Source organism: Lepisosteus oculatus, chromosome 14, assembly GCF_040954835.1.
Source record: "Lepisosteus oculatus isolate fLepOcu1 chromosome 14, fLepOcu1.hap2, whole genome shotgun sequence".
Lineage (NCBI taxonomy): Eukaryota > Metazoa > Chordata > Actinopteri > Semionotiformes > Lepisosteidae > Lepisosteus > Lepisosteus oculatus.
The window spans coordinates 53,093,094-53,119,599 of record NC_090709.1 but is presented as its reverse complement, the minus strand read 5'-3'; the positions used below and the strand labels follow the sequence as shown (position 1 = coordinate 53,119,599).

Here is a 26,506-nt window from a genome sequence, read left to right as displayed (position 1 = left end):
CAAGGGTTCTTTGTTTGACTTGTTATTTGCTTTGGATTTTCAGGCCGGTTTGGCTGAAACAAGCACTGCCTCATCCTTTCTCATTTTGAGTTTATTGGCGTAGGCGTGAGGGCAGTTCTTAAAAACGTGTCCTTCCGAGCCACATAAATTGCAATTTGGCAGCATTGAACAGTCAGAGGATAAATGTCCCTGTTTGCCACAGGTCTTGCAGCATTTCACAGTGCAGGACAATGCCAGGTGTCCCACAGCACCACAGCGCTGACACACCTTTGGTTGTCCCACATAAAAAACATAGCCATTGCAGGTGCCCAGCCGGATTGTAGAGGGCAGGTGCCTTAAGCCTCCATTTACATTGTCCGGTAGCAAACGAACCTCGAATTTCCTTGCCTCCTGTTTTTATACTGTCAACATCTCTAACCTCAGTTCCATGGTGGACGGTGCAGTACTGGTTAAGCCAGGTTTGAATGTCCTCCGTCTTTGCCAGATTCGAGAACATAACAACATGCACTGTTTTCCTCTCTCTCTGTGTCAGAGGCTGCAAGTTGATCTTCTCAAGGGCAGGAACTTTCCCTCTTTTTGCCTCAAACACATCCACACATCGTTCAAACAGAGAATAGGTAGCAAAAACAACCTCAAATGCTTTCTGACCTGGGAGAGCGAAGATGAAATCCAAGTGCCGAGGTTCAAAGCCAAGTTCCTTCTGCAACACTTTTCTACTGAACTGCATGCGATCCATGAAGAGGTCATCCAAAACCTCAAAACGCACAGCATTCTTGCGGGATCCAAAAGTTGCCATTTCGTAAACTGCAAAACAAACACTGCTTCCACAAAACAAGCAAACAATCCAACTACTCCACCTACAGGATGATCAAGGTATCTCCACTGCCAGGTAAGTATAAGTTATATAAGGCCCTGCAAGCGGCCCGGACCCACAGCACAAAGTGCGCAGCCTAGCCCAGCTCCTCGCCCCGCACGCCACTGCCTCCTGCTGGGCCCACTCTTTCGCACACTCACACGCCACACTAACACTCAAAAGGGTGGGCAAAACGAGAAAACGAGCGCGCCGTTTCCTACACATCTGCAGTCGCCAATGCGCATTCGCAGCATGTCCCGGGATGCAATTCGGCCTCATTTGCATAACACCAGACCGGCAGATCGCTACGCAGGCTCGCGTCGTGCGCCTGCCACGCACCAAACAAACACTGGAGCCTTTTCAGCAATTTCCAAAAAATGGGCCTGCTCGCCTGCCCACAAGGCTCCGTCTCTTACCCGCTCTCCAGAGCCTGCTGCCTTCTGTGCTGTTCTCTCGGCACCACTGCAGCGCACACAACACGCTCCGCCGCAGGGAAGGCTCGCTCCGTGTGCACACGTCCTTTCAATGCCAGTTCAACAAGTGCTCCGCATTAGCGGCGTCAGGGCTCCGGCGTGTCACACCTCACCTCACCTCGCACAGCCCCCTCTTCGAATGTCTGGCGCTGGGCATGCCCCACTCTCCTCCACCTTATCTTATCGCGTGTGACCACCGACAATGGCCACAATGTCGGGGAATGGCACCTGTAAAGTGTTAATTGGGGCACAGGAACAGCCCGTCTCGTCCTGGGGGCCGGCTTCAAAGACAATAAAGCAAACACAGCATGGCGGGGGAAGAAGACGACACGACACATGCAGGTACATTCAGCTCCGGCGGGAACGAGTCATTTGTCGGTCTTTTCAAGTGCTGGGAGCCGAGTAATCCTTCGCTTGTATCGTTTCTCCCCTTTGACTAGATCTCACCCTGCGACTCTCGACTGGGCTCACCCACGGCAGCCCAGCAGGTGTGAGCCTAGCCGGCACCCGGATAGGAGATTCCCCCCGGAAAAGCTCAGGTTGCTGCTGCTCCTGCAAGAGGTGTGACTGGGACCAGTAGGGAGCGCTCACCCTGCGGTTTGTGTGGCTTTCTTATGCCCCAGCATCCTGATGGCGACCCTCCTTGGCCATTAAGAAATCCCAGGGCGTCTCTCAAAAAGAGCCGCCGGGGGTGTCACTCTTGTGTTAGTGTTCCCCTTTACCAATCAGTCGGGGTCTCCTCCTAATCCCCGTCTCATATGTAACAATCAATGACGAGGCCCCCCTGTCCCGCGATATTGTATTTGTCCCCTGGCCGCTGGCTGGCGCCGTGAGATTTAGTACTCGCGCAAGAGAGCGCGAACGCGGTCCCCTGCCCCCCACAAAGTGTGCGCTCCAGGTTCCCTCTCGGGGCTCTGCAACACAGCGGAAAGGCAGCGAGAAGGAGCCTCTTGCTCTGACGCCGCAAGGCCACAAGAGGGCGGAGGCGCAGAGCGCCCGGCCGACATGTTGGACTGGTGTGCTTTATGTGCTGAAATAAACACGCGACAGCCCAGAAATGTTTTGAGTGCTGTGCACTGGAGGTTTTTGTCTTGTGAAGACTTGCCTTGTGCTCCTCCAAGCAGTTTGTTTGTTCTCCTCCAGTGCGGGACAAGCCAACACAAGGGAGCACATTCGCCAACATCCAGGTACGCAATGTGATTTGGAAAGCAGCTCCTTTCCAAAGAGTTGCACACGAACGATCCTTCAGTCCCGCTCGGGGGGCACGGAGCCCCAGCCACACACAGCTTCAAGTAGCGAGTCAGGCACCATAGCTTTCGCTTGTGGCCACACCACCCTGAATGTGCCCGATCTCGTCTGATCTCTGAAGCTAAACAGGGATGGGCCTGGTTAGTACTTGGATGGGAGACCGCCTGGGAATACCAGGTGCTGTAAGCTTTTAAGCGCAGGAGGCGCCCTATCCCCGCTCGCTCGCTCATTCCCCTGTTCACACGTGCAGTGCGGCTTGTCCGTCTGTTTATTTGTCAGCTTTGGCGAGACACGGGTGCTTGTGTATTAGCGTGAGCGTTTTTTATTCTGATCATGAACAGTTTTACAAGTCCGCAAAGGATCGAGGAAAGGTTTATCGCCAGCTGAAAAGAGACACAGCGCTTCGGCTGTGGAGACTTGTTCGGCTGGCGTTCGGGGAGTCGCGTTTTTCAGAACTGTATTGAGATCGTTTTCCACAGAGCTCAGATGTCAAAGCACAGCAGCAGCTCTCCACAGCGATCCTCTATAGCGCCCTTTCAGCTCCGTCCTCATTGGAAGGAAGCAAGAGTGAAAGGCTGAAGTGAAATAGAGCGGGGACGAAGGCAGTGAAGAGAGAGAACGTGGGAAGAAGAGAAAATCGCAAGGGAAAAAAACCAGCGTCGTAAAAGAGGTGACGGAGCTGTCCTCTCTATGAGAAGAAGAAGAGGATTTGTTTGTCTTTAGTAAGACTTTATTTTTTGTGAATTTTTGTGTTTTTTTTGGTGTTTTTTGTTGATTTTTGAAGCCCTCCCCTTCAGCCTAGCTCTGTTTGGGGAGGGGAGAGACTTTTGGTTTTTTTTTTGTTGCTTTTTTGTTGCTTTCTGAGTCCTGTTTGTGTTTTAATGGAAGGAAAAAACATGGAGGCAGAGAATGTTATTGTAGTGGAGGAGGAGAGTGGTGTAGGAAAGAGAAGGATGAGGAATTCGGACCGACCCCCCCGGCGGCTTTTTGCAAGGGCGCATACTGTTGTGGTGGATGTGAGCGGCGTGGAGAAACCGTCTGCGGGTGCTATTATCGCAGCTGTGCACGGCGTCTGTGGGGAGGGCTCTCTTTTTGCCTGCCACCCCCGGACGCCAAAAGAGTTTGAACTGACTCTGGACTCAAAGGAACATGCAGACGCGGTGGCAGTGGGGCTGGATGTGCAGGGCACACCCTGCTACTGCCGCTGGCTGGAGCGGAAGGAGGTAGTGGTGTCCTTCCTCCTTTTCCCGGCATATATCTCAAACGAGACTATCAAGGAGAAGCTGAGTAGCTGGGGGGTGAGAGTGATTTCGGACATCAGGATGCGCCACTACCCTGGGACCACCATTGCTGATGGCATGAGGTTTGTTCGGATTCGCTTTCCCGAGCATGTACAGATGCAGCCATTCAAAATGGGTGAGGTATTTCGCGGCATACCCCGGTGGGCGTGTCGCGGTATCACGCGGTATCACGCAGTTCACGTGTGTCACGTGACTAACTATCCGGCGTCGCCTTGTAAAACCGCCAGGGGGAGCTTAACCTCTCATGTACAGCATTTGAGCCTTTAATTTTGAACTGTGTATTACAGCATGTTAATCATCAGTCATTAAAATGTTGGTATATTTTATGAAAGCAAGATTGCTCAGTTGGACAAAAGTACACAACCTACCTTTATCAGAAATATATATGCATCAAAGCCTTTACTGAAGATATTACTAATAGTATTAATAATGGATGACCTTGGACAAGCTGTATACTCAAAGTATAATTTCTTTAGCACATTTGTACAAGCACTTGGAATCTGTCCAAGCCATACTTTGTCAGGCATTTTGTTTTACTTCAACGGGCATAAAAACTTCCTTGCTTTTAACAGGGCGTTTCATAATTTCTAACTACGAAAATGATTTAAAATGCGACACCTATCATGAAAAGAAAAAAATACACACCAGTATTCCATTTCTCCCTAAACATTGTAAGCTTCGAAGTCTTTAACTAACGTGATACCGGAGTCAACAAGCATACTTTTAGAATTTGATTAAAAGGGAATATAATATGGAATCGCGTATCTCAAGAAATTAATAACGATATAATTATATTCATGTTGCAAAAGAACTGCAACGGACATAAAAACTCCCTTGCATGGTTTCATTACGACCAGAATCGGTCTTGAGATATTTTTAACTTGATTTACAGTTTTTGAGAGGTATGTCTTAACACCGATACTACAGTGCTTAAGTACTGCTCACGTTTATGTTTCTAGGTTTATATTATGCATTTCATACGGTCAAATTACTTTTGAGCAACTAATAAGAAGCGCGAAACGGTATGCGTTTTACTTTCGTTTTGTGCTGGAACCCGTGGATTGATTAGAGATATCAAGTACATACAAGTCATTTTTTAAATGTTGTAGTTCGTCTTGAAAAAATGTTACGAGTACATCATCTATCAACAATCACACAGGTTCTGTTTCCATATTGCGGATTTTGGTTAGGTATTATCAAATCCGATGGCGCTGTTAGTTTACTGAGTCCCATGTCACATGGTCTGTGATTGAAACCTGTAAAACTGGTTTAATTCATCACAGCCAGCACTCTTCAGGTGTGAGGGTCAAGGGGACAAGGGGATCGTGAGCTGTGTCTAGGTGAATGGTTCCCTCACGAGCTTCTTTCCAGTGACCTTGCCTGGGGGCACCGCCACCTCGTTGATCTACCAATATGCTGACGACACCAGACTGACGTTGGCGGAGATCTCGGCCATTTTAGAGGTGGTGCAGGCCTACTGCGCTGCCTCGGGCGCCAAGGTAAACTTGGAGAAGTCTGAGGTCATGCCGGTGGGGAGGGCAGACCTTGCCCCGCTCTTCGGCTACCCTTTCAGGGTTGAGACGGGTCACCTGAAGGTCCTTGGCGTCTACATTAACGCTGATGAGCAGGCCACTGGGCTTCTCCTGTGGAAGGAGAAGCTCATTAAGATGAGGGCCAATTAAATCGGTGGAGACACAGGTCCCTGCTCGTTAACACACTGTGCCTGTCCCTCTTGTGGTACCCATTGTCTGTGATGCCTCTTCCTGAACGGGTAGAGAATGAGATTAGGCAACTGGTGGTTGGATTCGTGTGGGAGGGGAAGCCTCCGCGGGTCACTCATGACATCCTTATTGGGGAAATCTCCAGGGGTGGGCTGAAGCTGTGTGATGTAGGCCTGAAGCTGAAAAGCTTTAGGCTGAAAGTAGTGAAGAAGTTCCTTGACCTGGATAATGTCAGCATTTGGAAGATTGGTATGGCAAGCTACCTCGAGACTTGCGGGGGCTTGGGGCAGGAGACCCTCCTGGTGAGGCTGACTCCGGGGTTGATAAAACATCTGCCCTCCTTTTACAGGGAGGTCCTGCTGGCGAGGGGGTAGTTCATGTCCCAGCATGTCTCCTACACGCCGGAGACCCGGGCCCAGCTTCTGGAACAGCCTCTGTTCCTCAACCCCCTGCTGGTGTCTCGATGGAACAGGCAGCTCTACGGGGCTGGCATATCCAAGGTCAAGGATCTTCTTTATGAAGTAAAGGACGGATTTCTGCCCACCCAGGCTATTGTCGACGCTGTGCGAGAGGTCGACGACGAGCTGCCTGTCAGTAAGATCCGTCAGGATTACGAGCAGCTCAAACTCGGTCTCCCGGACAGTTGGCTGGAGAAGCTCCATCTACAAGACGGGGCAGCAGGCCCGGGCTGGCCGGAGCTGAGGGTGAAGTGGGGGGACCGTGGGGTGGACCTCCTGGGGTGCACCACCAGCATGTTCTACAGGCTGATGATGGCGAAACGCTTCAGAGTGCCGGTCTCAGAGGTGTTCTGGGGTAAGATCTTCCCCCAGCTCGAGCCAGGGCGTACTTGATGGTTCTGCTGGATTGTCTGTTTCGCTCTGTTCGAGGAGCTGTTCTTGACGGGGTGCCCTAGAAAGAGCTGTTCCTCTTTGGGTACCGCGGGTCTGAGGGGGGGGGGGGTTAATGCCATTTTAGTGAACCTCCTCCTCAGCCTAACGAGGACAGCTGTCTGGGAGAGGAGGAACCTCATGATGTACAATGGCCTGAAGCCAGACCTTGTCAGGCTGTACATTGCCAGGGTGAAGGGCTGCTTCTCTTTCAGCCTGGACTACTGCAGGGCTGAAAGGCAGATGGCCGACTTTCGCAGGATCTTCTTAAACAATAACATCTTTGTGGACCTGCGGGAGGAAGGCTTGTACTTCCGGCTCTGAGATGGGGGTGTCTTTGAACAAAAGACACACACGGCTCCACCCTTTTCCACCCCTGAATAGAATTGGACAGATGAATAGCATTTAATTCACATCGAATAGCATTGGTCCCTGACTAGCATTGGTGAAGCACAGCAGTGGGCCACTGGGCACAATTTCCCACCGTTTCCATAGTGTAGTGGTTATCACGTTAGCCTCACACATGCAATGTCCCCAGTTCAAAACAGAGCAGCTTTTTTTGTTGCCACGCACACTGTTTGGGGATTCGCCTATGCGCTGTGATCGAACAGACCCACTCACCTCTTAGTGTGGCGGGATCTGCACAGTGCATGTCGCAGCGCTTTCTGCTTTCACTTCAATGTGCCTCCTGATGTCGAGTCGTGTGCTGTGCAGAGGCTCTGAAAGCGAGAGCAATGAAAAGGTGCACAGTGCTGTGAAAGAAAACACAGAGAAGTGAAAGGCAGTCCTTTCTCTAAGACGGGGGTAAAGTTAGCTTGAAGTTCGAAAACGATTTTGGCACGCCTGTAGTGCTTTCGGGAAATCTCTTAGAGTTACAAAAACACTTGCTTTGTGTATAAAATGCATTGTGAATGCTTTCTCAGCCTTCACTTTGTCATTTTTATGACTTTTTTTTACCACGCTCAAATATTGTTTTGTCCATATCTTCACAATGGAAGCACAGAACGTCTTCAAACCAAATGCATTTAAAAGACCACAACTTCTGGAAATTTCCACATTCTCTACATCAAACTTTCAGTGAGCTAATTTAGTTTTTCATTGATGCATAATTATGCACTAACTGGAACCCGGGGGACCGCTGTGTGCACATGTTCACAATGCGAGAAATACTGTTCAATACGGCTTCATGCGAAAAACCCGTATATTACCTTAGGAAGCAGAACAGTGCAGTCTCCAATTACCCAGACTGTAAGATGACAAGATGAGTTGATGGAAAGAGCACAAAAGTTCAGCTCGTACAATAGGCAACGAAGGTCCCAGCGTCATCATCGCACTTGAAAGGACTGCCTTGCAGACCAAGGGCAGTGGGCAGTGCCCGGTAAGAGGGGCAGAGGCGGTAAGACATGATGCCGAGAAGCATGAACCAAGGGGGATGAGCTCAAATGGTAGAGCGCTCGCTTAGCATGCGAGAGGTAGCGGGATTGATGCCCGCATCCTCCAGGTCTGAGTTTAGAGCTCCAGGAGCCTGGTGCTCTCATTTAGCCTCTGTGACTTCTGACAGGTGCTCCTCCGTTGCGGAGAGAATGTCCTTCAATTGTCAAGCGTTGAAGGGCCACACCTCCTTCCCAACCTCAGTCTGCACTGAGTGCGTCTCCGGCATTTTCTCGTCCAATTTGTCAGCTTAGCAAGTGAAAAGTATATCCGAGTGAAAACAGTGCTGATAATACTCTCAGGAATTGTTAGAAGACGTGCTTTTGATCATCGATTGCTTAACAATCACATTCGTTCGACTTGAGCAATCAAGCTCGTAGTTTTCCTTCAAATCTTGAAAGCTCTCAGTGAGAACATCATAGGCTGCAGGACGCCCCGTAACTTGATTACTTCAACAGAAAGAAGAGCAGACAGCTCCACAAATATGCGAGGCGCAGAGAGCGCAAGGCGAGCCGCACACGTTTCGGAGGCTGAGAGAGGGCAGTTCTTGCTTCTGCATTTCCCAAGTAAGGACGCATGACAACAAGCGATCGCGGTGCTCATCTACGACATAGTGGTGATGAGTTTTCAGTACGTGTTCTTCTGAACGAGCAATGAGGTTGCCGCCTCGGACAGCTGACTGCACGCTCTCATTGTGCCACGTGATGAGAATGCACCAGGCTCGTTCAGTCATTAGTCACATTCCATCGTTTGCCATAAGCAGACGCTGCGAAGTGATGTGGATATCAGTTCCCAGTCTTGTGGAAGAGGAGGAAAAGAGCACACAAGGGCTCGTCCGGGAGTTGAACCCGGGACCTCTCGCACCCGAAGCGAGAATCATACCACTAGACCAACGAGCCACAGCAGCACTTTCCATTTCAATCTGTCGCGAGCTTGAGGATGGGGGAGAGGCGTCATTCGCTCGTCCAGTCAGATCTTCATCAATAAGTCAAGAAAGCCGCAATTACACGACTGCCTTGCAGACGAAGGGCAGTGAACTGTGCCCGGTAAGAGGGGAACAAGCGGCACTAGGTGACGCCGAGGCATAAGCCCCAGCGAGGGGGGTTGGTTTGTATGGTACAGCGTTTGCTTTGCATGTGGGAGGTAGCAGGATCAATTCCCGCATCCTCCAGGTGTGTGCTTAGAGCTTGATGTGCCAAAAGGTGTCCTTTAGCCTGTGGTCACGCCTTGCAGGAAGAGCATCGTGCAGCTGTCAAGCGTTTCGCAGCCAAGCCCCCTTTTCATCTTCTCTCTGGCTTAAGCGTCTCCGCCACTCTCTCTTGACATTTCATGTCAGCTTGTCAGAAGTCCGAGTGACATTTTTAATGGCTGAGTGAGGGCACGATGCTGAAGCAGAGAGTCCACTTCAGCCAGAGAGACTTGTGCTAGGTGAGATCTGAAAGACGGACTCACAACAGAAACAGACCAAAAATGTATGGGTGAGATCAAAAGGCAAATGCAACATTCAGCAGAGGGCGTCTAAAGATTAGGGAACGGGCGACTGAAATCCATGTGAGGCAAACTTTCCGGTGTGTGTCCTGCACCTGGGTTTGTTGGCGTAATTGGTAGTGCGTCAGTCTCGTCATCTGAAGGGCCTGAGTTTGATCCTCACACGGGGCAGGGCTGCTTCCTCTCTTGCTCTTTTCAAACACTTGCGGCAACTGTTCGCTCATAACCACGTCTGGAATGCGTGACCTTTACACGGGCGAGAAGCAACGCCGCATCCCTTTTCTAAAGAACATTCACATTCAGAAATAAGTCAAGAAATTTGCCATTACTTTCGCTCGCACTGCTGTCAGCCTGCCCATGTTGCCAAAGAAAGATTCACTTGGCGTCAACATGACAGAACAGCGATCACTTGAAAACAATGTTCCACACTCCGTAAGCAGGAACTTCAGTGTTTGCAGTCACCCGATATGCCGATAGTCAAAGGAGCGCAAAACACGAAGCGTCAAAAGACAAGATGAGTTGATGGAAAGAGCGTTGAATTGATGAGCACAAAAGTTCAGCTCATACAATAGGCAACGAAGGTCCCAGCGTCGTCATCGCACTTGAAAGGACTGCCTTGCAGACCAAGGGCAGTGGGCGGTGCCCGGTAAGAGGGGCAGAGGCGGTAAGACATGATGCCGAGAAGCATGAAGCGAGGAGGATGAGCTCAAATGGTAGAGCGCTCGCTTAGCATGCGAGAGGTAGCGGGATTGATGCCCGCATCCTCCAGGTCTGAGTTTAGAGCTCCAGGAGCCTGGTGCTCTCATTTAGCCTCTGTGACTTCTGACAGGTGCTCCTCCGTTGCGGAGAGAATGTCCTTCAATTGTCAAGCGTTGAAGGGCCACACCTCCTTCCCAACTTCAGTCTGCACTGAGTGCGTCTCCGGCATTTTCTCGTCCAATTTGTCAGCTTAGCAAGTGAAAAGTATATCCGAGTGAAAACAGTGCTGATAATACTCTCAGGAATTGTTAGAAGACGTGCTTTTGATCATCGATTGCTTAACAATCACATTCGTTCGACTTGAGCAATCAAGCTCGTAGTTTTCCTTCAAATCTTGAAAGCTCTCAGTGAGAACATCATAGGCTGCAGGACGCCCCGTAACTTGATTACTTCAACAGAAAGAAGAGCAGACAGCTCCACAAATATGCGAGGCGCAGAGAGCGCAAGGCGAGCCGCACACGTTTCGGTGGCTGAGAGAGGGCAGTTTTTGCTTCTGCATTTCCCAAGTAAGGACGCATGACAACAAGCGATCGCGGTGCTCATCTACGACATAGTGGTGATGAGTTTTCAGTACGTGTTCTTCTGAACGAGCAATGAGGTTGCCGCCTCGGACAGCTGACTGCACGCTCTCATTGTGCCACGTGATGAGAATTCACCAGGCTCGTTCAGTCATTAGTCACATTCCATCGTTTGCCATAAGCAGACGCTGCGAAGTGATGTGGATATCAGTTCCCAGTCTTGTGGAAGAGGAGGAAAAGAGCACACAAGGGCTCGTCCGGGAGTTGAACCCGGGACTTCTCGCACCCTAAGCGAGAATCATACCACTAGACCAACGAGCCACAGCAGCACTTTCCATTTCAATCTGTCAGCGAGCTTGAGGATGGGGGAGAGGCGTCATTCGCTCGTCCAGTCAGACCTTCATCAATAAGTCAAGAAAGCCGCAATTACACGACTGCCTTGTAGACGAAGGGCAGTGAACTGTGCCCGGTAAGAGGGGAACAAGCGGCACTAGGTGACGCCGAGGCATAAGCCCCAGCGAGGGGGGTTGGTTTGTATGGTACAGCGCTTGCTTTGCATGTGGGAAGTAGCAGGATCAATTCCCGCATCCTCCAGGTGTGTGCTTAGAGCTTGATGTGCCAAAAGGTGTCCTTTAGCCTGTGGTCACGCCTTGCATGGAGAGCATCGTGCAGCTGTCAAGCGTTTCGCAGCCACACCCCCTTTTCATCTTCTCTCTGGCTTAAGCGTCTCCGCCACTCTCTCTTGACATTTCATGTCAGCTTGTCAGAAGTCCGAGTGACATTTTTAATGGCTGAGTGAGGGCACGATGCTGAAGCAGAGAGGCCACTTCAGCCAGAGAGACTTGTGCTAGGTGAGATCTGAAAGACGGACTCACAACAGAAACAGACCAAAAATGTATGGGTGAGATCAAAAGGCAAATGCAACATTCAGCAGAGGGCGTCTAAAGATTAGGGAACGGGCGACTGAAATCCATGTGAGGCAAACTTTCCAGTGTGTGTCCTGCAGCTGGGTTTGTTGGTGTAATTGGTAGTGCGTCAGTCTTGTCATCTGAAGGGCCTGAGTTTGATCCTCACACGGGGCAGGGCTGCTTCCTCTCTTGCTCTTTTCAAACACTTGCGGCAAATTTTCGCTCATAACCACGTCTGGAATGCGTGACCTTTACATGGGCGAGAAGCAACGCCGCATCCCTTTTCTAAAGAACATTCACATTCAGAAATAAGTCAAGAAATTTGCCATTACTTTCGCTCGCACTGCTGTCAGCCTGCCCATGTTGACCAAAGAAAGATTCACTCGGCGTCAACATGACAGAACAGCGATCACTTGAAAATAATGTTCCACACTCCGTAAGCAAGAACTTCAGTGTTTGCAGTCACCCGATATGCCGATAGTCAAAGGAGCGCAAAACACGAAGCGTCAAAAGACAAGATGAGTTGATGGAAAGAGCGTTGAATTGATGAGCACAAAAGTTCAGCTCGTACAATAGGCAACGAAGGTCCCAGCGTCGTCATCGCACTTGAAAGGACTGCCTTGCAGACCAAGGGCAGTGGGCGGTGCCCGGTAAGAGGGGCAGAGGCGGTAAGACATGATGCCGAGAAGCATGAAGCGAGGAGGATGAGCTCAAATGGTAGAGCGCTCGCTTAGCATGCGAGAGGTAGCGGGATTGATGCCCGCATCCTCCAGGTCTGAGTTTAGAGCTCCAGGAGCCTGGTGCTCTCATTTAGCCTCTGTGACTTCTGACAGGTGCTCCTCCGTTGCGGAGAGAATGTCCTTCAATTGTCAAGCGTTGAAGGGCCACACCTCCTTCCCAACCTCAGTCTGCACTGAGTGCGTCTCCGGCATTTTCTCGTCCAATTTGTCAGCTTAGCAAGTGAAAAGTATATCCGAGTGAAAACAGTGCTGATAATACTCTCAGGAATTGTTAGAAGACGTGCTTTTGATCATCGATTGCTTAACAATCACATTCGTTCGACTTGAGCAATCAAGCTCGTAGTTTTCCTTCAAATCTTGAAAGCTCTCAGTGAGAACATCATAGGCTGCAGGACGCCCCGTAACTTGATTACTTCAACAGAAAGAAGAGCAGACAGCTCCACAAATATGCGAGGCGCAGAGAGCGCAAGGCGAGCCGCACACGTTTCGGTGGCTGAGAGAGGGCAGTTTTTGCTTCTGCATTTCCCAAGTAAGGACGCATGACAACAAGCGATCGCGGTGCTCATCTACGACATAGTGGTGATGAGTTTTCAGTACGTGTTCTTCTGAACGAGCAATGAGGTTGCCGCCTCGGACAGCTGACTGCACGCTCTCATTGTGCCACGTGATGAGAATTCACCAGGCTCGTTCAGTCATTAGTCACATTCCATCGTTTGCCATAAGCAGACGCTGCAAAGTGATGTGGATATCAGTTCCCAGTCTTGTGGAAGAGGAGGAAAAGAGCACACAAGGGCTCGTCCGGGAGTTGAACCCGGGACTTCTCGCACCCTAAGCGAGAATCATACCACTAGACCAACGAGCCACAGCAGCACTTTCCATTTCAATCTGTCAGCGAGCTTGAGGATGGGGGAGAGGCGTCATTCGCTCGTCCAGTCAGACCTTCATCAATAAGTCAAGAAAGCCGCAATTACACGACTGCCTTGTAGACGAAGGGCAGTGAACTGTGCCCGGTAAGAGGGGAACAAGCGGCACTAGGTGACGCCGAGGCATAAGCCCCAGCGAGGGGGGTTGGTTTGTATGGTACAGCGCTTGCTTTGCATGTGGGAAGTAGCAGGATCAATTCCCGCATCCTCCAGGTGTGTGCTTAGAGCTTGATGTGCCAAAAGGTGTCCTTTAGCCTGTGGTCACGCCTTGCATGGAGAGCATCGTGCAGCTGTCAAGCGTTTCGCAGCCACACCCCCTTTTCATCTTCTCTCTGGCTTAAGCGTCTCCGCCACTCTCTCTTGACATTTCATGTCAGCTTGTCAGAAGTCCGAGTGACATTTTTAATGGCTGAGTGAGGGCACGATGCTGAAGCAGAGAGGCCACTTCAGCCAGAGAGACTTGTGCTAGGTGAGATCTGAAAGACGGACTCACAACAGAAACAGACCAAAAATGTATGGGTGAGATCAAAAGGCAAATGCAACATTCAGCAGAGGGCGTCTAAAGTTTAGTGAACGGGCGACTGAAATCCATGTGAGGCAAACTTTCCGGTGTGTGTCCTGCAGTTGGGTTTGTTGGCGTAATTGGTAGTGCGTCAGTCTCGTCATCTGAAGGGCTTGAGTTTGATCCTCACACGGGGCAGGGCTGCTTCCTCTCTTGCTCTTTTCAAACACTTGCGGTAACTGTTCGCTCATAACCACGTCTGGAATGCGTGACCTTTACACGGGCGAGAAGCAACACCACATCCCTTTTCTAAAGAACATTCACATTCAGAAATAATTCAAGAAATTTGCCATTACTTTCGCTCGCACTGCTGTCAGCCTGCCCATGTTGCCAAAGAAAGATTCACTCGGCGTCAACATGACAGAACAGCGATCACTTGAAAACAATGTTCCACACTCCGTAAGCAAGAACTTCAGTGTTTGCAGTCACCTGATATGCCGATAGTCAAAGGAGCGCAAAACACGAAGCGTCAAAAGACAAGATGAGTTGATGGAAAGAGCGTTGAATTGATGAGCACAAAAGTTCAGCTCGTACAATAGGCAACGAAGGTCCCAGCGTCGTCATCGCACTTGAAAGGACTGCCTTGCAGACCAAGGGCAGTGGGCGGTGCCCGGTAAGAGGGGCAGAGGCGGTAAGACATGATGCCAAGAAGCATGAATTGAGGGGGATGAGCTTAAATGGTAGAGCGCTCGCTTAGCATGCGAGAGGTAGCGGATTGATGCCCGCATCCTCCAGGTCTGAGTTTAGAGCTCCAGGAGCCTGGTGCTCTCATTTAGCCTCTGTGACTTCTGACAGGTGCTCCTCCGTTGCAGAGAGAATGTCCTTCAATTGTCAAGCGTTGAAGGGCCACACCTCCTTCCCAACCTCAGTCTGCACTGAGTGCGTCTCCGGCATTTTCTCGTCCAATTTGTCAGCTTAGCAAGTGAAAAGTATATCCGAGTGAAAACAGTGCTGATAATACTCTCAGGAATTGTTAGAAGACGTGCTTTTGATCATCGATTGCTTAACAATCACATTCGTTCGACTTGAGCAATCAAGCTCGTAGTTTTCCTTCAAATCTTGAAAGCTCTCAGTGAGAACATCATAGGCTGCAGGACGCCCCGTAACTTGATTACTTCAAGAGAAAGAAGAGCAGACAGCTCCACAAATATGCGAGGCGCAGAGAGCGCAAAGCGAGCCGCACACGTTTCGGTGGCTGAGAGAGGGCAGTTTTTGCTTCTGCATTTCCCAAGTAAGGACGCATGACAACAAGCGATCGCGGTGCTCATCTACGACATAGTGGTGATGAGTTTTCAGTACGTGTTCTTTTGAACGAGCAATGAAGTTGCCGCCTCGGACAGCTGACTGCACGCTCTCATTGTGCCACGTGATGAGAATTCACCCGGCTCGTTCAGTCATTAGTCACATTTCATCGTTTGCCATAAGCAGACGCTGCGAAGTGATGTGGATATCAGTTCCCAGTCTTGTGGAAGAGGAGGAAAGGAGCACACAAGGGCTCGTCCGGGAGTTGAACCCGGGACCTCTCGCACCCGAAGCGAGAATCATACCACTAGACCAACGAGCCACAGCAGCACTTTCCATTTCAATCTGTCGCGAGCTTGAGGATGGGGGAGAGGCGTCATTCGCTCGTCCAGTCAGACCTTCATCAATAAGTCAAGAAAGCCGCAATTACACGACTGCCTTGTAGACGAAGGGCAGTGAACTGTGCCCGGTAAGAGGGGAACAAGCGGCACTAGGTGACGCCGAGGCATAAGCCCCAGCGAGGGAGGTTGGTTTGTATGCTTAGAGCTTGATGTGCCAAAAGGTGTCCTTTAGCCTGTGGTCACGCCTTGCATGGAGAGCATCGTGCAGCTGTCAAGCGTTTCGCAGCCACGCCCCCTTTTCATCTTCTCTCTGGCTTAAGCGTCTCCGCCACTCTCTCTTGACATTTCATGTCAGCTTGTCAGAAGTCCGAGTGACAATTTTAATGGCTGAGTGAGGGCACGATGCTGAAGCAGAGAGGCCACTTCAGCCAGAGAGACTTGTGCTAGGTGAGATCTGAAAGACGGACTCACAACAGAAACAGACCCAAAATGTATCGGTGAGATCAAAAGGCAAATGCAACATTCAGCAGAGGGCGTCTAAAGATTAGGGAACGGGCGACTGAAATCCATGTGAGGCAAACTTTCCGGTGTGTGTCCTGCAGCTGGGTTTGTTGGCGTAATTGGTAGTGCGTCAGTCTCGTCATCTGAAGGGCCTGAGTTTGATCCTCACACGGGGCAGGGCTGCTTCCTCTCTTGCTCTTTTCAAACACTTGCGGCAACTGTTCGCTCATAACCACGTCTGGAATGCGTGACCTTTACACGGGCGATAAGCAACACCACATCCCTTTTCTAAAGAACATTCACATTCAGAAATAAGTCAAGAAATTTGCCATTTCTTTCGCTCGCACTGCTGTCAGCCTGCCCATGTTGCCAAAGAAAGATTCACTCGGCGTCAACATGACAGAACAGCGATCACTTGAAAACAATGTTCCACACTCCGTAAGCAAGAACTTCAGTGTTTGCAGTCACCCGATATGGCGATAGTCAAAGGAGCGCAAGACATGAAGCGTCAAAAGACAAGATGAGTTGATGGAAAGAGCGTTGAATTGATGAGCACAAAAGTTCAGCTCGTACAATAGGCAACGAAGGTCCCAGCGTCGTCATCGCACTTGAAAGGACTGCCTTGCAGACCAAGGGCAGTGGGCGGTGCCCGGTAAGAGGGGCAGAGGCGGTAAGACATTATGCCGAAAAGCATGAAGCGAGGAGGATGAGCTCAAATGGTAGAGCGCTCGCTTAGCATGCCAGAGGTAGCGGAATTGATGCCCGCATCCTCCAGGTCTGAGTTTAGAGCTCCAGGAGCCTGGTGCTCTCATTTAGCCTCTGTGACTTCTGACAGGTGCTCCTCCGTTGCGGAGAGAATGTCCTTCAATTGTCAAGCGTTGAAGGGCCACACCTCCTTCCCAACCTCAGTCTGCACTGAGTGCGTCTCCGGCATTTTCTCGTCCAATTTGTCAGCTTAGCAAGTGAAAAGTATATCCGAGTGAAAACAGTGCTGATAATACTCTCAGGAATTGTTAGAAGACGTGCTTTTGATCATCGATTGCTTAACAATCACATTCGTTCGACTTGAGCAATCAAGCTCGTAGTTTTCCTTCAAATCTTGAAAGCTCTCAGTGAGAACATCATAGGCTGCAGGACGTCCCGTAACTTGATTACTTCAACAGAAAGAAGAGCAGACAGCTCCACAAATATGCGAGGCGCAGAGAGCGCAAGGCGAGCCGCACACGTTTCGGTGGCTGAGAGAGGGCAGTTTATGCTTCTGCATTTCCCAAGTAAGGACGCATGACAACAAGCGATCGCGGTGCTCATCTACGACATAGTGGTGATGAGTTTTCAGTACGTGTTCTTCTGAACGAGCAATGAGGTTGCCGCCTCGGACAGCTGACTGCACGCTCTCATTGTGCCACGTGATGAGAATTCACCAGGCTCGTTCAGTCATTAGTCACATTCCATCGTTTGCCATAAGCAGACGCTGCGAAGTGATGTGGATATCAGTTCCCAGTCTTGTGGAAGAGGAGGAAAAGAGCACACAAGGGCTCGTCCGGGAGTTGAACCCGGGACCTCTCGCACCCGAAGCGAGAATCATACCACTAGACCAACGAGCCACAGCAGCACTTTCCATTTCAATCTGTCAGCGAGCTTGAGGATGGGGGAGAGGCGTCATTCGCTCGTCCATTCAGACCTTCATCAATAAGTCAAGAAAGCCGCAATTACACGACTGCCTTGTAGACGAAGGGCAGTGAACTGTGCCCGGTAAGAGGGGAACAAGCGGCACTAGGTGACGCCGAGGCATAAGCCCCAGCGAGGGAGGTTGGTTTGTATGCTTAGAGCTTGATGTGCCAAAAGGTGTCCTTTAGCCTGTGGTCACGCCTTGCATGGAGAGCATCGTGCAGCTGTCAAGCGTTTCGCTGCCACGCCCCCTTTTCATCTTCTCTCTGGCTTAAGCGTCTCCGCCACTCTCTCTTGACATTTCATGTCAGCTTGTCAGAAGTCCGAGTGACATTTTTAATGGGTGAGTGAGGGCACGATGCTGAAGCAGAGAGGCCACTTCAGCCAGAGAGACTTATGCTAGGTGAGATCTGAAAGACGGACTCGCAACAGAAACAGACCAAAAATGCATCGGTGAGATCAAAAGGCAAATGCAACATTCAGCAGAAGGCGTCTAAAGATTAGGGAACGGGCGACTGAAATCCATGTGAGGCAAACTTTCCGGTGTGTGTCCTGCAGCTGGGCTTGTTGGCGTAATTGGTAGTGCGTCAGTCTCGTCATCTGAAGGGCCTGAGTTTGATCCTCACACGGGGCAGGGCTGCTTCCTCTTTTGCTCTTTTCAAACACTTGCGGCAACTGTTCGCTCATAACCACGTCTGGAATGCGTGACCTTTACACGGGCGAGAAGCAATGCCGCATCCCTTTTCTAAAGAACATTCACATTCAGAAATAAGTCAAGAAATTTGCCATATCTTTCGCTCGCACTGCTGTCAGCCTGCCCATGTTGCCAAAGAAAGATTCACTCGGCGTCACCATGACAGAACAGCGATCACTTGAAAACAATGTTCCACACTCCGTAAGCAAGAACTTCAGTGTTTGCAGTCACCCGATATGCCAATAGTCAAAGGAGCGCAAAACACGAAGCGTCAAAAGACAAGATGAGTTGATGGAAAGAGCGTTGAATTGATGAGCACAAAAGTTCAGCTCGTACAAAAGGCAACGAAGGTCTAGGCGTTGTCATCGCATTTGAAAGGACTGCATTGCAGACTAAGGGCAGTGGGAGGTTGCTGTTTTGAGACGGAGGCATTGGGATGGTGGGCCGAGATCTATTCTTCTTAAGGAATTCTTCATCGTGAAAGATCGGTCCACAGGTCATCCAACGAACTCAGGGAATCATGTGCTACTGAAGGGAGTGAAGTGCTGAAACACATGACATGCCCCCTTGATCTCACATGCACAATTCTGCTGCAATATACACAGCTACCGTCCACACCACGCAGTGGGGCTTCAGCAGAATCTGCTACGCCACCTGTAATTACATATCCAGCTGCACACATATACATGGCCCTTCTGTCCTTTTCAGGATCTCAAAAAAAAGCATAGCGTGGTTTTCCTGCCACATGATTGACCTCATCTCCCTCAGAATGTGCCCCGCCACATTCATTGCTGAAGCAGGACGGAGGCTAACGGACATGTCAGAACAGTGAGGTTCAACGATCTCTCCAAAATATTGTGGTTGTAGTGGAAGAGATATGTTTTAAATTGTACCTTGGTATTTCAAACTCTCTCTAGAATGTTATCCATTTCTATTTTATTTTGACAGGAACTGTTAAAAGGCTAATGACACTAGATGAAAAGAGAAGAAAGAAAACACAACGTTTCAGCTGTGGAGCCTTCTTCAGGTGTGAGGGCTCCACGGCTGAAATGTTGTGTTTTCTTTCTTTTCTTTTAAGCATGGAATAGACCTATTACTTGTTCCTTTGCAGCCTACACATGGTGATGCAGCTCCCCACCTGAACTGCTAATGATACTAGATGCCTGGTAGTTTGTGGTACTTGGTTATTGTCTTATGTTTGCTCAAACTGCATATGTGTTGTAGCAGCGAGGCTTATTAATAAGAAAGAATTAAGTGTTCTGAGCCTTCCCAAATGAGGCCCCATCTCTGTTCATCTCTGTGGTGCAGCCACAGAGAAACTATTCATGCAGGCTGATTTAAGGTTTCCTTTGATAAGGGACAGCTCCCAAAGGGGGATGCACTTAGCTAAGCCTGGCTATCATGATCAATGGTCATCCATTGGCGCCTATCTGTCTAGGGAGTGCCAGATGGACATCTGGACTGCATTCCTAGGTGTCAGGAGTAAATGACTCATATCTCACCTTGATCAACCAATCAGGGACTGGTAGGGCCAAGTAACCCACGTGGGACTCTGATGCCCATGGAACTTTCACCAATCAACGAGCTGAAGTTCCTCCAGGTAAAAACAAGAAACACAGAGAGCCTGTAGTAAGATTCAGGAGAATTCTGTGGACTTTTCTAAAGGGAATTCAAAGGAGAATTCCAGGGCAGGACGGCCCAGGAGCAGAAGGCTCCCAAGGGCAGGACATTCTCACAGAGCGCCTCCTGACCATCCTGAGACTCAGCCCAGACAACCACGGAACGGCCAGTGTGTCCGAGTGCCAGAACTTTCCTTTGTTCTAAGAGTCTAGAGCGGAGGTTGCCAGAGAGTAACCAGAGGATCCACCCAAGGTTAGCACCAGTAGCAGGCCTCGTGAACAGGTTGGAACTGTGGACAGCTGAATCACTATTCAGAACTAGCGCTTCATCAGGAACGAACTGGTCTTCTTCCTGACTTGCTGGGACCCACAGTCATCTTTTCTCCTGTGCGCAAACTTTGCTAGTTAAAGCCAACACTAACTAGCCGGTCAGTGAGCATCAGCAGCGCACCGTCGCAAGCCGCACAGCACAGCCTGGCACCGAGCCAGAGAGCGCGGATTGGACAGCAACAGCCTGCAACTGTTTCTTTGAGTCCGCAGGATATCTGAATCCCCAGAGATTGGATGAGTATTCAACTTCACTGAATTACTGCTCGAGAATTCAATTGTTATCCCAACCAGTTGATATCAATTTAATTCCTAAGAGTTATGTACTTGTTTTGAGTATCTAATGTAGAAGTTATAACCAAGTTCATTTACGAAACGGTCTAAATGAATGATATATTGAACGTATGTCCTTTTGATATGTGTAACACTTTGTAACTGATTGAATATATACCTTTTGTATTCTGATAACCCTCTCGATAAGATCTGTTAGGTTTATATGCATATTCTATGTATTAATAAATGTATCCTCGTGTATTAGTACCTGTGTGTGTGCGTTGTTTGAGTTATGTCGCATGGTTGGATTCTAAAGCCATCAAAAGAATCAATTTTGTGATTTACTGCTACAATTAATAATTGTCCCAGTAAATGCCCAAACCCTACAGAACTGGTGCCTTCAGAAAGCACACTACAGTGTGATTGCATATTTTTGTGTATTTTCATATGTCAATATTTAATTCACTCACATTCCTGTATGATTGGAAGGAAGGCAGATTGGATTTGGCACAGGACGCCTGCTCATATATGTTGATCTTTGTTGGGCTGGAAAAACAATGATAAAAAGTGAAAAAAGCTCTCCCCAACATTTCCCTTCTCTTGGCCATGGTTACACTGCCCTTTCTTTCCTTCTTTTGTCCTTCTACAAAGATTCCAGGGCTCTTTATCCACCATAATATCAGAAGCCAAAAATAACCATCTAATGTGTAAACAGCATTTGTAATGTTGGTAGCTGGAAGAGGTTAAGTATGTTTGCAAGACCTAGTTGATTACACCACAGACTTACCTTGTTTTTTTTTCTCTTTTAAAGGCTGTGCTGGACTGTACCACTATCATAGAAGATTTTTTTCAAGACACATCGCAGTTCCATAGTAGAATTTATCAATAGTAGAATTCCATAGGACATTATTTATCAACATCTAACATTACCCAGTGTGAGACTCTGCCAGTAAACCTCAGAGCATTGAGTTCTCCACTGGTGAAGATGGCTTTCTGAAGTCATGAAATCCACTGCTGGGATGCCTGAGAGACAGTGATTGAATCCTGTCTGGAATTAGGCTCTCTGTTAGTGTTGATCTGTGGGAATTATGTGGTAAAAAGGGAAAACTCCTTTACTTTAGTCACTTTGAAAGTTCAAATGTACAGATCTTCAGAAACCCCAGTCTGAAGGATGAAGCAGGTTCTGCTCAAGGAGTTGCCTACGTTTTGCTCCATTCAATCCAAGCAGATAGTCCAACATTTGCCTTCTCTTGGCCATGATTACACTGCCCTTTCTTTCATCTTTGTACTTCTACAAAGATTTCAGGACTCTTAATCCACCATAATATCAGAAGCCAAAATTAACCTTCTAACATGTACAAATCATTTGCGATGAAAGGAGGTGGAAGGGTTTAAGAATGTTTGTAAGACCTGGTTGATTACCACACATAGACATACTTTGTTGTCAGTTTTTTTTCTCTTTGAAAGGCTATAGGAGGGGTGTGATGGACTGTACCACTATCATAGAAGATGTTTTTCTTCTAAGGACACTTCTGTAGCGGCAAGGCATATTTAAAATACAGGAATTAAGTTTGCTGCTCCCTTGCCAGTCCCTCTCTCCCTCATCTCAGTGCAGCTGGATACAGAGAGGCCATTCCATCTGGTTCACATTTAAGGTGTTTTTCTAGCTGATAGAGTTTCCTGATAAGGAACAGCTCCCAAGGCTGAGATTCACCAGCCACCCTAATAAGTGGTCATCTCTGGCGCCTTACTGTCTGGGAGATTCCATGGGAGAGGTTCATCCCAAGTTTTACAATTCTAAGGTCAGAGGTCACTGTTACTCATCCTCCACCTCAATCAGCCAATCAGGAACTGGTAGGGCAGGGTAACCCCACGTGGGTCTCGAATGCCCGCGGAACTTTAAGCCACTGAACTACCGTAGTTCCTCCAGATAAAACAGGCAGCACGATGCCCAGAAGGTGCCCCTCCAGGACGTTCTCAGACTCAGCTCGGACAATCACGTGACGGCCAGTGTGTCCGAGTGCCAGGACTTAACTTTGTTTTAAGAGTCGAGAACGGAGGTTGCCCACGCATAACCAAAGGATCCGCCCGAGGTTAGCCCAGCAGCAAGCCCCGTGAACCACGGGTACTCCACCTTCAAAGCTCGCCTGATCAACGAGTGAACTACGGTTGGAACTGTCGACAGCTGAATCTCAGGATTCAGGACTAGCGCTACATCGGGAACGAACTAGTCTTCTTCCCATCTAAAGAGTGTGATTGGCTTGGACCCGTAGTCACTTTCCATGTGCACAAGCTCTGCTAGTTTCAGCCAACACTAACTAGCCGGTCTTCAAAGAGCATCAGCAGCGCATCGCAGCAGGAATCTCTCCCTCCTCTCCTTCTCACCAGCCGCACCGGCCACTGCCTGGCACCGAGCCAGAGAGTGCCGATTGCACACAACAACAGCCTGCCACTGCTTCTTTGTGTCTGCGGGAGATCTGAATCCACACAGATCGGATGAGTATTCAACATTCTGCATTACAGCTCGAGAATTCAATTGTTACCTCAACCACAATTGATATCAATCTAATACCTATGAGTGATGTACTTGCTTTTGAGTATCTAGTGTAGAAGTTGTAATCCCAGTTCATTTACGAAACAGTCTAAATGAATGGTATACTGAATGTATGTCCCTCTTGGTTTGGAACTCTTCATGATTTAATATATACCTTTTGTATTCTGCTAACCCACACTCTTAAGATATGTTATGTTTATATGCACATTTTATGTATTAATAAGTGTATTAGTATCTGTGTGTGAGCGTTAATGAGTTAACCCGCAAAGTCGGTTTTCTAATAGCCATCAAAGAATCATTTTGTGACTTACTGCTACAATAAATAATTGTCCCAGTAAATACACAAAACCCCTACACACGCATGGAAACCAATATTTACCTGCTACTCCAGAATGCAGCAGAGAACAGTTGGACAGAAGGTTAGTATCTGTCGATACTGCATCACAGAAGTCAGTCTCTTCCCCCTCATTATGCAGGCTGACTTGTTCACGATGAACTGTCCTCCAGTGACAGTCAGCTGCAATCACTGACTCAGACATGGTGTTGATACACTGAGGGCACTTTGGCTGATTTGGTTAACATGCTTTCCTCTTAAACAGGAGATGCTTAAATCCCAGCAGTGCTTTTCTTCCTGTCTTGTCTTACAAAATGTATCACTATGGATGATTACGTACAGCTTGATTTTGTTTAACGCAAGTTTTCATTTTCTTTCTGGAACAACTTGCTTTTCATGAAATTCATACAGCTTGTTAAAGATGAAATACAAATCTTGCCTTGTATATCGCAGGCTGGTAAGAAAAAAGCATTATTTTCTTTTTTTTAAGCTTGCAAATGGAGAAAAGGACACACGTGAGTCTCTGTTAATTAAAAGGTAAGTGGTTTGAGCCCACCCAGAAATGCACTTCTCATTATTGCAATGTAAACCTCATCTCTACTTATTCGGATTTCTTAGCAAAACCTTAACCCACTTGATATTTGCAAGAAATGTGAATGTTTTTGTTAAACAATTAAGTATGTAAGTCAATATCACTGGGAATGGCCAATAATGACCAACATTCAAGGACATCATATTCAGCCAAGGACTTTGACCTTCGAACGGCTAGCAGAAGAATTCATTTATGCTCTCGATGCATCCTTAGTTAGAATATTTAAAATTACGACACAGATTTGTTGGAGAACTTGACAAGCAAAAAAGACAGTTGGACAGCATGATTATGCTAGGACTGTACATTTGTATTTTAATACTTTTGTATATTTATCTTAATTGTAATATACATGTAACCATAAATGCTGTTCTATGTAAATACATTTTGTTGTATTTTATCATATTTTAGCTGAGGGCACAAGGGGGTCTATTATACCTTCCGAAACTTCCAAGACAACTATAACAGAGGCTCATATTTTAATATAATTTGCTTTAAAAGAAAACCACAATTTGTACGATATCATCCCTCAATATCGACGTTCAAATGAATGATTTAAAGAAGCAACAGCGATAGGAGAGTACATTGATTTTGGACCAATGTTTGAATCTGAACAATCCTTCCTCCTGGAAAGAAGAAAAAACAGGTATGTTTTGAGTCATGATGATGCTCTTCTGGATTAAAAAAAAACAGTGCAAATTTGTTTCGGATGTATTTTGGATAAAATTATAACTGTCATCGAAGAGAAATTTGATCAGTTGAATGCAGTCGAATCTTTTGACATTTTATATGATGACAGGACGTACATTTAGGACTCAGTACCGATAACGCTGCTGATATTGATGGAGTAGAAATTAAGTGTATTGGCAATTTTATCTGAGGCAAGAAGTACTAGAACACCTCCTATAAAAATGTTAGGATTCAGAGCAAGAAATATTTTTCCACCTCACCCAATGGTATTGCATTAACGAGGCTGAAGCTGGCTTCTTATTCGCCAGCTTCTTCTTCTGCCTTTAATGCTGCTGCTGTGTTGTTATGCCGCCTTTCGCCTGTAGATGGCTCTTTACAGTAATTTTTAAAAGTACTAATCAGGATGGATTACTGTATTTATCCTCAGTAAATGGGAATATGTAAGTAGTGACTATCCAAATAACATTTTTGTGTGAAACACATTTCAGAAAATTGTAAACCAATTTTCAAAACTCACAATAACACAAACACAATAAGTAAATAAGACAAAGGCAAAACATAAGTTCACAGGCACTTTCTGCATATTTACCACGACCTTGCCTTCTGATCATAAAAAGTCTTAAAATCTTGCATTTTACAAGAACTTTTTAATATAAATGGGACATTTAGAACATGGCATATGAGAATATATGGTTAACCGAGGATGAGCAACGGGTGATGGCACTTCCTGCTTCTTGCTATAAACCTACCCCCTGGTTATAAAAACATCTAAAAATTCTGACACTGAGGTGTGAGAGACAATGGAACAGACTATCAAAATCCTGAACTTTAGGAAATTTTTCAAATATGACCCTGTGAACATGGCATGTCCCTCCTTCCTCATTACCAAAACATCTCAATGTTCCAACACTATGTACATTGGTAATTACAACACTTCACTGTTGCATTTCTGAGTTGTGACATTGTGAACATGGCATGTTAAAGTATGTAGAAACTCTAGATCAGAACAGGCTAAATGCAATTCATAGTGATTTATCATTTTCTGACTTTCTAAATGAAAAAAAAATTCGGTGATTATGACACTTCGGTATGACATAAAATATGCTTCAATGATAGAATAAATAATCATGGAAAAAATACCCACAGTGGACATTCATAGTTGTGATTATAGGAATGTTAAATATCAGGTGAGTAGCTGCGTCAGCATGCGTAGGCTGCAAAGGAACAAGTAAAGGGTTATTCCATGCTGAAAAGAGAAGAAAGGAAACACGACGTGTTGGCCATGGAGCTTTCTTCAGGTGTTAGAAAGACAGGGCAGTATGCACAGATAATTTTCTTTTTATCTTTGCTTACTGCAGTTTATTTTTGATGACAACATCAAAGACATTAAGGAATTCTTACGGCTAACAGCTCCACATCAACTTCCTTTTATAACTAACCTCATCAGATCTCTCAACTGCACTCTTCCAGTTTCTCACTTCAGAGAAGGATAAAAAACTCAATCATCCTCTACAGAGAAAAACCATCAACACCCTTATCACCTCCACCAATCCTAACCTTGTTGTTACTATACCCTCTGACCTTTCCCTTTCACCCCTTTGCATCCTCAGCTAACATATTTTAATATTACAACACAATTAAAATAGATTGTACAGTATTTACAGTTTAAAATTAAGGTAAATATGTCCAAATATCAAAATCCAACTGCACAGTGCTAACAAAACAATGCTTGTCAAGTTCTCAAACAAATCTGCATTGTATTTTTAAAATATTTCAGCAGAGGATGTGACGGGAGTATAAATGACGATTCAACGATCATTTTTCTTGGGTGAATATGGTTTTCTGGGGAGTTGCGATGTTGG

At 47.5% G+C, this 26,506-nt stretch overlaps 6 non-coding genes across 6 annotated transcripts; 1 reads left to right on the top strand and 5 right to left on the bottom strand.

The window, feature by feature from the left end:
• The first annotated feature begins 2,644 nt into the window (after positions 1-2,644).
• LOC138244869 (5S ribosomal RNA) lies at positions 2,645-2,763 on the top strand. The gene has a single exon (XR_011193484.1). It is a non-coding gene; the product is annotated as a 5S ribosomal RNA (ribosomal RNA).
• Positions 2,764-8,741: 5,978 nt separating this feature from the next.
• trnap-cgg (transfer RNA proline (anticodon CGG)) lies at positions 8,742-8,813 on the bottom strand. Its single transcript has one exon. It is a non-coding gene; the product is annotated as a tRNA-Pro (tRNA).
• Positions 8,814-10,928: 2,115 nt separating this feature from the next.
• On the bottom strand, positions 10,929-11,000 carry trnap-agg (transfer RNA proline (anticodon AGG)). The gene has a single exon. It is a non-coding gene; the product is annotated as a tRNA-Pro (tRNA).
• A 2,117-nt stretch (positions 11,001-13,117) lies between these two features.
• On the bottom strand, positions 13,118-13,189 carry trnap-agg (transfer RNA proline (anticodon AGG)). Its single transcript has one exon. It is a non-coding gene; the product is annotated as a tRNA-Pro (tRNA).
• A 2,115-nt stretch (positions 13,190-15,304) lies between these two features.
• trnap-cgg (transfer RNA proline (anticodon CGG)) lies at positions 15,305-15,376 on the bottom strand. Its single transcript has one exon. It is a non-coding gene; the product is annotated as a tRNA-Pro (tRNA).
• Positions 15,377-17,428: 2,052 nt separating this feature from the next.
• Positions 17,429-17,500, bottom strand: trnap-cgg (transfer RNA proline (anticodon CGG)). Its single transcript has one exon. It is a non-coding gene; the product is annotated as a tRNA-Pro (tRNA).
• Positions 17,501-26,506: the final 9,006 nt, after the last annotated feature.